This window comes from Pipra filicauda, unplaced genomic scaffold, assembly GCF_003945595.2.
Source record: "Pipra filicauda isolate LSUMZ 115617 unplaced genomic scaffold, ASM394559v2 scaffold24_size8852520_pilon, whole genome shotgun sequence".
Taxonomy (NCBI): Eukaryota; Metazoa; Chordata; class Aves; order Passeriformes; family Pipridae; genus Pipra; species Pipra filicauda.
This window is the reverse complement of record NW_024104365.1, coordinates 499,263-511,530: the sequence shown is the minus strand read 5'-3', so window position 1 is coordinate 511,530 and position 12,268 is coordinate 499,263.

Here is a 12,268-nt window from a genome sequence, read left to right as displayed (position 1 = left end):
TGCTTGTACAGAAGTGAGGGGTTTTTTACTTTTGTTTCTGCTTGAAATTTTTTCCACTCTGCCACCCCAGTGAATAGGATAGGGGATGATCAAGAAGTTGGAAAAGGAAAAAGCCAGAACAGCCAACCCCAATCAACCAAAAGCATATTCCATATTGTATAATGTGCTCAGCAATAAAAGCTCAAGGAAAAGAGGAGGATGGGGGTTGCTTGCGGTTATATTATTTGTCTTCCTGAATAACAAGAAATAGATGTGCTGAGCCCCAGCTTCCCAGGAAGTGAGTGGACATCTCCATGCCAATAGAACACAGGGAATGAATTCCTAATTTTGCTTTGCTTGAAGCTTTGTGTTAATCTGTCCCCAAAATTTTTCTCACTTTTGTCCTTTCGATTTTCTCCACGCACTGAGGGGGATTGAGCAAGAGACTTAGTAGGGGCTTAGTTATCACGTGCGATCAATCCGCCACAGTATTATAAATTATTATTATAAAGAGCAAAAAAGATGTGGATTTTCCACTCCATACTTCCATGTTGGACTTGCATCTTGAAAATCAAATATATTCTTGTCTTACTCAATTCACAGAAGATATTCTAAAATGAAAAAAAGTTGTGGAAGTAGAAAAGAAGAATAAATTAATGTATCAGAAGCCTACTGCCTGGGGGTATAAATAAGCATCTACAAGAAGTGATGGATGTGGGGAAATGTATTAGAAAGATGATAAAATTATGAATGATGTATTTATGAATAAATAAGGAAGAGTAATTCACAACTTATCATGGCTTAGAAGACTGTATTAGGCTTAATTTGACAGACTGAAAGCAAATCAAAATAGTGGTTACACCCAAGTTGTAATTAAATTAGTTAATACATTGCCAAAATACGTGAATGTCAGAAACATGAATTGGGTTAAAATGTATGAGGTGGTGTGGTTTTCTAATTATTATTTCTAAATATATAAATGGCTATCAGATTGTGTGACCTAGATGTTCACTTCATTTAGGAATCACTGTCTTCAATAGGTTAGATGGTGCACGAGATATAGACCAGTCATTATAATATTTATCTGAATATTTGTTATTAGACACTATGGGGGATAGGGTAGGGAATTAGATGTAGTAGACAAATCTTTCACTTGGGCCATCATATGAATTGTCATAAATTTATGTACCTCATAAATCTTATGTATTTGTGTACAGTAAATGTAGTTAATAGGAAGAAACAGACATCTCTGGACAGTTATTCATCTGGGTTTCTCTGTTAGAGAAATTTTAGGCAAATGTGGACAGTTGTGTTATATAGATACTTCTCAATGTTTTGCATTTGAAACACTTTCTGTTTGTGCTAAATAAAAGATAAGTGTCTATGAAATATTCAAAAATATTCCACATATTTATAAGACTATAATATACAATGTTGAAGGTGGACATGATTCTTTAGAGTTATTTAGAATCCCTTGTCCTCACACAGTTGTATCAGACAGACAAACACATCCTTCATGCTTATACAAACTAAAATAATGTTTATAGGATTCTGACTGGAGATCTGCATAATATAACTCCAGTCCTGTCTTAAAAAATGTGATAGAAGTGTGTCTTACTAATTTCCAAACAATCTTGATTCAGTGGTACTTTTTTTAGAATCACACAGACTTGAATAGAAGAAAAAAAAAAGAAAACGAATCAAAAAACCAAACACAAAACCATCCCATGTAATTTTCTTCCAAAACTCACACATTTCACTAATAGGTCATATCAAGATGCAGTACCCGTTCTGCTAATATGCTGTATTATGATGTTGCTGTTTCAGATATTTAAAAGCCTTGCTTTAACACTCTCTGCCAAGACATGCCATGAATGTCAGAGGGCTTTAAATCAAAACTGAAAACTGACTTGTTTTTCTCTTTGCTTCCCATCATTAGCTTGGCACTGCAAGCTGTGTTATTAATTATTGTACATCTCTTTTAAAGCACCTTGAGATGTCTTGCTGAGATAAGGTACTATGTCCTATAAATGGAAGTTGTTCCCATTCAGTCAGAAATTAGTCTAAAGTACGGTAGAACAAAGTCTTTCAAAAGTTCCATCAACTATAAAAGTGTTAATACAAATTAATAGTATGAGGCTGATTTTAGAATCTGCAGCTTATATTTTACAGCTCACAGAAGCAATTATATTGTGCATTATGCCTTCAAAATAATTGTATATTCATAGCGATTCACGTCAACTTTCACATCTTTATTTAGGTACAACCAAACACATAAAGAGAAGGACAGAGGAGATGCAGATGTAAGACTTCTGTTAGTATTCATATGATGAACTTCTGAGACATAGGATTTGCACCATATTTTACTGTTAATGTGGAAGAAATAATGAGGAAGGCAGATAGCTCATCCTAAGAGGATAGATACAAAATCAAGATAGTTTCTTGAAGTAAGAAACTTCTTTGACATTGCTGAGCTATTTTAATTCTTTGGTTGGACATCATGGGGCTTCAAAGAGCATGCAAGATATTAACATCTCATTTGAAAATGGAATTAGCTGTAGTTTTAGCCAACCTCATCTCTAGCAGTACTGTTTTGGAAATGTACTTGTCTAATTTCACTTCATTTTAGACTATTTGTTAATAAGAATAGTTTTCTACAGCAGGAGAGGTTTAAAGGTTATAAAAGAGGTAACCAAAATTAGAAATTCACAGGGAAAATTGTAGAGAATGGAAGATCTTTGACATTCGAGTTGACTTCACTGCTGAGTCCAAGGCTGCTTCAACTATACAGAGGACTGACACTTCTTCTCAGTTATTTCACCTTCTGGCTATCTATGCAGTAAATATCTACCTCGTGCATCATTATTTTTTCCTGTAGATCTCAAATATTTAATATGTGAAAATAATTCTTTCTCAGGAAGGAAAAATTATCTTTCAAAAAATCAGAAGAAAACCACTGACACAGCTGGGTGCTGAATTCATGTCAGTGAGTGAATTTAGTTATGCTTCTACTCACTTTAGTTTTATAAAAGCACTTTTCGAGATTCTTTAGTAAAGGCAGCACAGATGATTATTTGCAGAAGTGCTCTAAGCCTAAAATGTAAGCAATTCTAAGCCTTTTTAGTCATGGGCAGAAGTTTATTAGAATCAGCCACTAATAAAAATATTTTGTATCTCAAATAAGGAAATTAATAAAACAATGTTGGAGAAACACAATCATTTTCTTATTCTTTTGTGTCTCAGAATTCTTGTCCTGTGTTTGTCGTGAGTGAAAAGCTATTCCAGGTACCCTGTGGCTTGCTCTCTGCCCATTTCTGTCAGTGAAGCATGGTATCTTAAATGTGTTTTCACTGTAGTGATGGAAGAAGCAGACTTTTTGGTATCCACAGGAAATTGTCAGGGACCACTACAATATTCACAGGACAAGCATGGTAACAAAATGGACAAATTTCACAGTTTAAGTCTAGATATTGCTAGGCAGCTATGGATAAGCAAAGGAAGAAGTGATTATAAAATCCCAACTACTACTGAAAGATTTAATGTTTGGTGTCAGATCTAGCCTCAGATCAAGCTTGGTGGTTAATGGATGTTTTGCCATTAAGTAGGGGATGACCATAGATGAAAATAAGAACTCATTATGGTGAAGATGTCGGTCATGACAATATTAATCACTCTAAGCCCATTCACAGTTAAAAGAGTAAAAAATTACAAGGTTGGGATCCTGATGAACGGGAAGGAACTTACCTATTTCTTGCCATCTATTTTTCATTTCTCAGCAGTCCATGGTCACAAAGTGAAGAATATAATTTCTATCATCAAGGACACAGATTTGAACCTAATGCCTAACTCTATCAATGCCAATGGGCATTGATAGAGTTAGCAGTTTATCCTTCTCTCTTGAAATTTCCAGGTTCAGGAGTAACCTACACTCTATTTTGCCATTTTATCTTGCACAGTGCTTGAAAAAGTATGTGTAAAATACACACTGAAGGCTTCAATAACAAAAGAGATAGAAAATGTAAAAATGTGATTCAGTGTGATTTCAGTTAAAGCATGTATTGCATTTTCTCTATCACAATAGACTGAACACCCTGAAGATTTGACTAACTTTCCCTCCACCCTTTTCTCATCACTGCATGTTATACCATTAGAGTTATGGAATCTCATTTACCCATGAGCCTGATGTGGTATCTTGTAAAACCTTGTACACTTCCAAAGACCATATTTGCAAAAATTATACTCATGCTGAAGATACTGAAGTGGGTTAACTGTGATAACATTTTCCCAAATTAGGCTTTTATGAAAGAACTAATTCATATTTATCTATATTCATCTTCTTGAAACTACTTTCTTTCCTCTGTGAAGAAATTGTAAGTGGAAGTTCAAAAGAATCTTGATATCAAAGCTGATGTTTGAACTGATTGGTAAGCTGTGTACACTTAACAAGACCTTGCAATATACTTTGCTGTGCAGTTATCTTATAGAATGTTTGATTTAGAAAGCAAACAATGAGCCTCAATTTCTTTCACATAGCTTCTTGTAAGCAGACATTTTTCATGTCTATTTTAAATTGAACCTGAAGATTTAAATAGTGATCCAGCTACTAGCATAACAGTGCATTTCTAATAAGACAGTTCAAAATAAATTATGCTATTCACTGGAAAGAAAATACAAATCTTAATATTTCTTACTTTCTGGCCCTATTCTACTCTCATTCACATAAAATTTCTGTTTTATCACAAGTGTTTCATTAGAGTGCAGATAGAGCTAGTACTGAATAAATAATTTTTCTTGCAATTAAATCTCAATTCCCTAAAGTTCTAAAGTGAAGCTGGACCTTATATTGATGGTGAATAAGAATATCTTTTAAATAAGATCTTCTTTTCCTTTCATATCTTCAAGTCCTAACAGGTTTAAAGTTACTATCAAGATTGTACAACTTTTTAAAATAAACATTCAGTCTTTCCCTATTATTTCTTGTATATTGATGCAGCAGTACAGGTCTGAACAGCTTTCATTGTGCCAATTTTAACTAGTTCAGAAGGCAATTTTTCTATAAAAAGAAAACTTGTGATAACTTCATATCTACCTCCTTAGACGTGCCAGGAAGGCACATTTACATGTTCCACAGTGCTCAGCTGAAATACTCCTGCAGTACAACAGTCAATGGTCAGCCTATCATGTGTTGTGTTACTATTCATATTGAAATTATTGTTCAGTGTTCTTCCAAAAGTTAGATGTTACTGCAGGTTCTTGTGTGAATAAGAATGAAAATTTCAGAGTACATTAATTATTCATAGTGAATTGTAACTAGCACAGGTCAGTAATGTCCTATAGTTGCAAATCTGATGGACTTGTTTTTTTAATCCTGTGTCAATTACTTCTTATAAGCAGTAAAAATGTGATAAAGGAAAAAAACATTTTTATAGAAATGCAAAAGCTTTAAAAATGTATTAATATTACAAGAATTTTTCAAAGGTATCAGAATGTACCATTTTGACACTTTCTCTTAAATTATTTGTCTGAATTCTTGCTCTTGTTTAAACTAATCTGCAACTAATACAGTAAAAACCAAGCTACTGAGACATGAAATATGCATTTTAAACTCTTTTCCATGAGAAATTTGCCTAGAAATTTTAACTCAAATTGAAAAAAAATCCTTAAAAAATTCTGTAAACTCAAAATCCTTTATAACATAAAATTTATTCTCCCTTCATCTCTACTTTTCAGCTTTTTACCTTTTCAAATATGGGTTTGTTTTATTTAGTCTCATTGATTTCAACAGCATTTCTAAAGAAGTTTGAAAATATTAAGATGTATAATCTTTAAATAATGGGGTCCACATATTATTTTAGATAAGATATGATTATTTCAATTTTTTTTCTGACCTTATCTATGTCAAACAATTGCACTCACACTGTTACCCTTTACTGAACCCCAATAACTAATCATGACAAAACCATCTATGCCAACATCTCTGACAGTAATTAGCTGTCTAATATTTTACTTTGTTCAGCTTCAGAAGCCAAAAATCAATTCTTCTCATGCTTTGGAATAATAAAGAGGTTGTGAGAATTTAACATTTTCTTCCAAGAGACTAATAAATGAACAAAGCATCTTCTAGTTTTCTCACTGATAAACAGTTCTGTACATTCAGTTCCTACTCAGAAGACTACTTTCTTCACAGTAATCACATCATCTTACAGAATCTTCTGCGAATTTTCTTGAATCTTTTAGATGAAACTCCTACTAACTTGCATTATAAGGTATTGAATTGTTTATTTAAGGTACATGGACTAAAGCAACAAAATTATCCTCCTCCATCCATACACTATACCATTGTACTGGTATCTCATTCAATTACTCGTATACCATGATCCCAACACTTTTTCCTATGCCCTAGTCAGATTATCTCAGTTGGTTAGAGCCTGGTGCTAATATTGTCAAGGTTGTGGGTTCCATCCCTCTATAGACCATTCACTTAAGAGTTGGATGTGATGTTCCTTGTGGGTCCCTTCCAACTCAGAATGTTCTGTGAGTCTGTGATATTCTCCCCTGTGTGGTAAGAATGACCTGGGTTCCTGACTTCTAGACAGACTTGTGTTTTTCATCTGGAAATCATGTTTTGTTTTAGTGAACTCAGTTTAAGCAGTGACCCAGTTCATTCTGTGTGACTGCTCTGTATGGTTCATGGTTTTCCACTCTGTCAGTCTTAGTGCTATCTGCATATTTTGTCAGCAAGGATTTTATATTTGCTTCTATACCACTGATAAAAGTATTGCCAGATCTATTATTATTCACATCAGAAATTCAACAGAAATGTCCTCATTCAACACTTAATTGTCACAGATTACTTCAGTGGATATATCAGCCAGGCATTACTACGCTTTTAATGGGTCTTTTATTACCATAATACTTTTCTGTGCTAAGCTATATGTTATAAATGAGCCTACTCTTTTCAACGATAAAATCAAGTAAGAAAAACCTACCAATGATGTTATTTACAAAGAGTGAACTGTCAAATCAAGTATTTAATGAAATTGTTGAAGGATATGTATTTTACACAATAAAGTAAATTGTTGTGCCTCAATTGCAAGACAGTCCTTCAGTGTATAAGAAGTCATGTAAAAAAAAGGTATTTCGTATTTTCTCGTGTCTATGTTTACACAGCTAGAGCAAGTATTCGTATTTACCACATTAGTTCTACAGACCAAGAACTATTAAAGATGGTTTAAAATTTACTAAAAACAATTAAAAGATGAAAACCACAAGACTAGTGTCTCTAGACCTGGTTCTACAACTGTATTCTAAGAAAGCAGAGTAAGTTTTGTTTTTCTAACTTCTTTTATTTCATTGCTGTTTTCTCTTAAAATCATAGACCTTATCAAAGTACATAAGAGGGGAATTTAGTGTTTGGTTGTTTTTTTTCCTAATAATTAAAGAAAATAATTTATATCTTTCAATAAATGTATATTATTCCATAGCCATAAACAGATTCTGAAAAGCTTCATTTCTTCAGAACCTGGATTTGCTTTCACCAATTGTGATAAAATCTGAACTTTATTTTGGAGACCACTTTAAGATGGGGATCCAATGCTTGAATTTGGAACTTGCAAATTGTGGCAAACCACTTTGGCAAACTTTAGATTGTAGTCTCCCTACCAATCTTAAAAAATGCAGTAATACTTTTATACTAATACAGTCATAGCTTATGACAACACTCTATTGTATTAAGAGTATAGAAATTTGGCAGAAAATACACCCCATTTTGTTCCAGCTGGTCCTCAGAGATCAGAGGGATGGAGTGTGTCTGGGCTTAGTTTCTGATTATAACCAATTGGGCACTCTAAGTCTGATTGCATTCAATAAGATTTTTCACAATCACAGACTCTTGAATAGTGCAGTTTATTGAAACAACAGAAACACAGTTTCAGAATTGCTGCCGATAAATGTACATAGGGCATTAGTGCTAAATATTAAAAGAAAAAAAAAGAACAACCAATTTGTAACTCATTGAGCTTAATTTTGCTGTCACTTAAGCTTAATTTCACTGGAGTATTCTTCTACACAACTGAAGGCACAAATCTTACCAATGAGGCATCCCTGCTTAGGGGAGGAGAGAAGCAAGCCCAACAATTTGTCTGCAAGGTGGGATGGTAAACTTATCCTCTTCCATGGAGGATTCCAAATGACAGACTTATACTTTTGGGAGAAGTGGAAATGAGACTGTAGTCAAACACCCTGCTGCTGCCATCGTAAACCCCTGGGGGCAGCCACTTAATATGTAAGGAAGGGATATTGAGAGTTTTGTTTACAAAGGCTGTTGGATCTTGTACAATGGCGGAACAGAACCATGACATGACACGTCATGTCACCTCTTCCCCCTGGCTGAGGCAGCAAGAAGTCCCTTGTGGCCTCTGTCTGGTAACCTCTCACCCCCATCAGCAGGCTATCATGGGTGGAGAGGAAATGCTCATTTCAAATTACTTGATACATATGTGATATTCAGATAGGACTGGTAGATCTGTGCTCATCTGAGGAGGCAGATAGTGATCATGTAGGATATCCTGATGTTTTTAAAATACTATGAGACATCTCCATTTAGACATCTAAGCCCACTGTTAATATTGATAAATGATCAACATGAGACATTGTTCTTGATTAAATATGTTTTACATTTGGAGGTCAGATCAGTCATGCTAAATATGGGTCTTTAACATTTAAAGTGTTGGACTTACACTCCAGTTATCTCTCCAGAAGGAAGCAGTTGTCTGCCAGGTCTTATGTCATGCATTGCAGTTCTGGTGAATGTCTAAAAGGGCTACCTGTAGCTTGGTAGTATAATTAAAAGAGCATTAGACCCCATGAGCTTGTATAAATTTCTCATGCATAGGCATCTGACATAATTTGGGATTCCAGTGATGTCAGGTCTGGACTTCTGTAGTTTCAGAGTGGTGAGAGTCTTCCACAGGTACTGTACATATCTAGACACCTTGTGTCTCCTTAAATCATGCTACTTATGGGCAAATGAATTAAGCTTTTCATATATACTAATCAAGAATAAGGTACATCTTCCCAACTAAATTAAATACTCTTAAAATTATTGAAAAACACTATTTTGTCTTTAAATTCTTTCATCATATGTTTTTTATATATGTATATACTTATACTATTTTGTTTTAATTTGTTTTAATATTCAAATATTAAGAAGAAATCACAGTTATAACTTATCTTCTATAAATGCAGAAGGAAAGTATTCAATTTTTATTCCAGAAAATGTGCATGTTAGCTACTTCCTCTACATTTCTTTGAACAATTCTCTATGAAAACATCTAAGAGACTTCTTCATTTATTATGAAATATATTTATTTCTTATTATTAGTATTATCATCTTCATTATCATTCAGTATTTTTTTTGCTTCATTTATCAGTTATAATTGAACAATTGCTTACTGACAAGGACCAATGCCCAAACTCATATACATATTGATTTCTTCTAGTTAATAGTCATGTTTTCATTAAATTTAGTGCATACTAAAAATTCCCATAAATTAATCTGAACCATATCAATAGCTTCCACATATTTTGAAAAAAATTTGTATTATAGCTTTTTTTCTTTTAAATGCAGATTTTTTTTTAGTGTAATTGTAACAAATCTATAAATTATGATAGCTAGAACTGTTGTCCAGGTCAATAAACTAGGGGAAAACATCACCTTCTGAAATAAGTTCAACAAAATAATTCACATTTGCCAGCCATTACAGCAAATTTCCATTAACATTGTCTATTCTAAATAGCAAAACTATAGTATATTGTTACAACAACAGCTCTTGCAAACTTAATGTTTGCATCTTTCAGTAGTTTCCTCTCATAAATTCAGAGATTCATAAATCTTCATGGAAACATGCTTGGAATCTGGAAGATAATTTTGTAGCATTTAAAAAAATTGTAAAATCTTGAGAAACCTCACTGTTTCTCATTATTTATTGTTTGTCCTTAGAAAGGACCAAAATTTCATGTTACATGTGTTCTACCCTCATATCAATGTCTTAGCTTCTACCTGAAGAATATTATTGTGTTCAAAATTACAGACCTAAAACTATTACTCAAAGACAAAGTCATTTCTATGTTCAATTTAAAGTGAAAATTATTAGAAATGTAGGTAGCATCTGAATGAGAAGTCTCTTCCCACTAGTTTTAACTCTGTAGAGCAGTCAAGAAAAATGAGATAGAGAGATTTTTGTGAGTGCGCTATCATTAGCAGATTATCACTTGTTATGACCTGTTATTAATAAATTGTTGTTTGCCTGTCTTCATTGGATTCCTTCAGAAGAAAATGACTGAAACAGACATTTCTCCTTTGATAAGGCTTAGATTATAATTAGGTTTAACCCTGAAAAATTATTCAGGAGTGAACTTAAAAAAAAGCAAAATTGAGTACCTCAGAAAACTATTCAATATGGTGGATATGATTGGATATATTTGAAAGATACTTCTGAAGGGTCTGAAATTCTATTCTCTGTAAAAAGCAGATTGCATTAGAAAGGCCACTCCATAGCTTCTAATAATCTTTTTTTAAAACTAAAGTAACTTAAGACCAGAGTAAAAGATACGACATATTAAGACTACAAGTTGAAAAACAGGGTTGCAGGTGTAACCCTGAAAGTCTTTATAAAACAGAAAAACATCTTCAAGACATAAAAACTGCTATGGTCTGAAAATTTGGCCAGTGTAATTCTATGACACCTGTGTAGTCTCCAAGCATCACATGACTTCTACCACTTTTCCAACACCAACTTTTGTTCTTCCTTTCAAAAATTTTTGTAGATTTTATTTTTCATTCTGTTCTCCTTCAGTACAACAAAATATTTGATTTCTATTACTTTCCAGTTCAGTTGTCTTTTGTTAGTTGTGAGTTGCCGATGCACTATGAATCCACATTAAACACTTCATTTTGAATGAATATGCTTTCACAGAAAAATTGAACTTTAGCTTTTCTAATATATAACCAGAACCTCTATTTTCCACCCACTGCTCATGACAAGAAAGTGCTGATTTTTATTATATAACATTTAAATACTATATTCATGTATACAGAAGCATATATATTATAAAATATATTAATACTATATTTTGTATTTTATTATATGTATATCCCACACGACTTTTTCAGTCATTAGGCTGTTGTGCAAAAGAATTATCAGTACTATTATGTACCCATCCAGTCATAATTTGGGCAGAAAAAAATAATCTTTCTTTAGTTTTGTATAGAAATTACAATGAGCTCCAAATGGATAACTTAATCAGGACAAATGTTAATCACAAATCATTTCCCTTGCTACTAAAATCTCAGAATTTCTTGGAATGATTGGCCTTTGCCTCCATTAACTAGCAATAGCTGCATGTAGGAACTACATTTCCTGTTAGAGATAACTGGGGAAAAGTAAAATGAGGATCTTAAACCATGGACCATGGGCTAAAGCTGATTTTGATGTATGCTAGAGGACTGGGCAGAAAACAAGGTTTTTCAGTGTGAAACACAATTAAAAAAACTCGGAGCACACTGTGGTCCCCCAGGTGTTCATCTAAAGATGCTTCTTTCATAACATTTATACCAAATTTTTCTTGGTTTATTTTCTTGAATTTCCTTCTAATTGAGTAACCATACTCTGTTCTTTATTGAATTCTAGGGTGCTAGCAGATCAAGAACTTCTTTCTTAGTATCATAAAATAAATGTACAAAAGTTTGAAATGTTTGTTATTTTTGAACGTATAGGAGCACTGTGGCCCATCAAAAATGGTGGTGTTCCTGCTTGCAAAGACCACTGATCTATAGATCTTGTCGAAGCCTAAAAACTTGTCTTGATTTCTGCTTCTTTTAGCACAAAACCAGACCTTTAATGTCAGTCAAGTGGTAGAGGGACTATTGATTAAGCATTAGCCCTATTCTCCATATTTAACCCTTGGACTTCCTAGAACTTGTTTGCATTTGTTCTACTGAAATTTGTGATCTAATGCTTATTCATACCACACAAGTCAAACAATTTAGGGCCAAAGTCCAGCAAACAGTCCAGAGTAAGAAAATAATTATCATAGTATAGAATTGCTGACCAAAGAAAAAGAAGCAAAAACAGCAGAAAAGAAAAATGACACAATGAATGGCACTGACCTTTTCTCAGCAGGAGCTCAACAGCCAGGACATTCATAGATCAACCACCTACCAGTACCTCTGAAACTTTAAAATAAATGGGAACTTTCTGTGAATAATAATTAGTAATTAATTCAATGG